A 1,792-nucleotide genomic window follows, 5' to 3' on the forward strand; every position below is an offset into this window, starting at 1 on the left:
AGCGCTGACTGTAGCAGCCGAGGCGGGGTGTTTGTTTAAACAGTGTTTACCAAAGAAAGGTGAAAGCGTTGCGCTGTGGTGCGGGGGGTATGCATGCGTGAGTGTGCGTGTATATGTGCGTGTTTTAACAACAAGAGGCAAAACTCATCTGGAAACGCTTCCCTGAATTCTCCAGCAAATTCCGTCTCTCTCCAAGAGAGCCAGCAAGTCGCTTCGAGAGAGCACTTAATGTTTCCGAGGATGCAATTAATTACTGTCCTCAAAGAGAGACTTCTGATAAGTGTTCTTTACTTGGACTTCGCTTAGGGCTTTTGACTCATTATCCATGAGTGGTCTTTGTAGGAGGAATATTAGATGTGCGGGGCTGACACTCGATTTCTACATGCTGCGTTGTACAACAGACGCAGTGGCAGGGGGAAGTACTAATTACCTTAAGGCTGGCTAATAACGCAGTTTTCCAACATTACCTCTAACGGGTTGAAGTTAGTAATCAGCAAGAAAAGGGGCACACATGGATTTCGACAGGTCCACGCTAATGGGAGCGCATAGATCAGTGTGAGGATGATGATGACCGAGCCAGTGTTTCAGGAGGACCTGAAATAGCATCTCCCCGCCCTGACGGAGCCATTGGGCTGGGGAGCAGCCGCCTTCCCCAGGCACACAGGGAATTTTAGACTTGTCGGATCCGTTTCAAAACGTTACGGCCCTCTCCGCCGCCTGCCTCTCTGCCAGCAAGGCCACGGCGGAGCAACATTGCGAATCCAGGGTTCACCCTTAAAAATGCCCCGCCCGAGGCTGGCCCGGTGCCACCATGCCCTGACAGTGGGCTGAGGTCCTTCTGGGGAGCGAGTGCCAGTCGGGATGGGGGTCCCGAGAGGCGAGGACACGCGACGGACACGGTTTCTGTCCCCCAGCCTTGGATAGGGAGCTCAAAAGTGTTTAGAAAGGGGTCTTCTCGCTCGGTCACCCGGTGAAGTCTTTTCATCTTAATTAATCCCCACCAAATGTCAAAAGCAGATATGACCCTCCTTTTCCATGACAAGAAAGTATATGTATTTTTAATGATTTGGGTTGATTTCCTTACGAGACAAGGCAGGAAACTGCAGCTCTCCTTTATGTGCTGCCTCGCCCCCTTTCCAGACAGGATTGCTTCCTTCCCAGCTCTCTTTCTCCTCTGGCACCGGCTCCACTGCTGTCGGTGACCAAACCAAGTGCTGCGGCTCGGAAGGGGAAACGTTAAAGCCTTCGCACGTCCCCGGCCCCATCAACCCTGGAACACGATCATTATTGGGGAGGGGACAGGCTCCGGAGTTCTGCCCCGGTCCCGCCGACCGGAGAGGGGAGGCCGGAGAGAGAGGCGGAGGGAGCGGGCGGGGAGCGAGGAGCGCTGCAGGCTGTACTGCGGCTCCAGCCGGCTCCCCACACTCAGGGAACGGGGGGAACGTGGCGAGGACAAACTTTGCAAAGCCTCCATCTGAGAGGAGAGATGGATGAGACGGACCCCGGCAGCCCCGGTGGGAGCAGCGGCTCGGCCTTGGGGCCTCGACGCGCCCCGCACCTGCTGGGGACCCCCGAGAGAGCACAACCCGAGCAGGGCAGAGGGTTGGCCCCAGCAGAGCGCTCCGAGAAGGGACAGGCGGCGGAGAGGGAGGATGCGGAAAGCCCCAGGGAGGTGGTGGCCGGGAGCAGTGGCCTGCGCCCGCTCCGGGTGGCACTGAGTTCTCTGCTGTGGCGCACAGAGCGGCCCTGCGCGGCTATTCGAACTCGCCGTGCGCTTGTCGAAGGCAGCGCC

The sequence above is a fragment of the Chiroxiphia lanceolata genome, chromosome 7 (genome assembly GCF_009829145.1).
Source record: "Chiroxiphia lanceolata isolate bChiLan1 chromosome 7, bChiLan1.pri, whole genome shotgun sequence".
Classification (NCBI taxonomy): domain Eukaryota; kingdom Metazoa; phylum Chordata; class Aves; order Passeriformes; family Pipridae; genus Chiroxiphia; species Chiroxiphia lanceolata.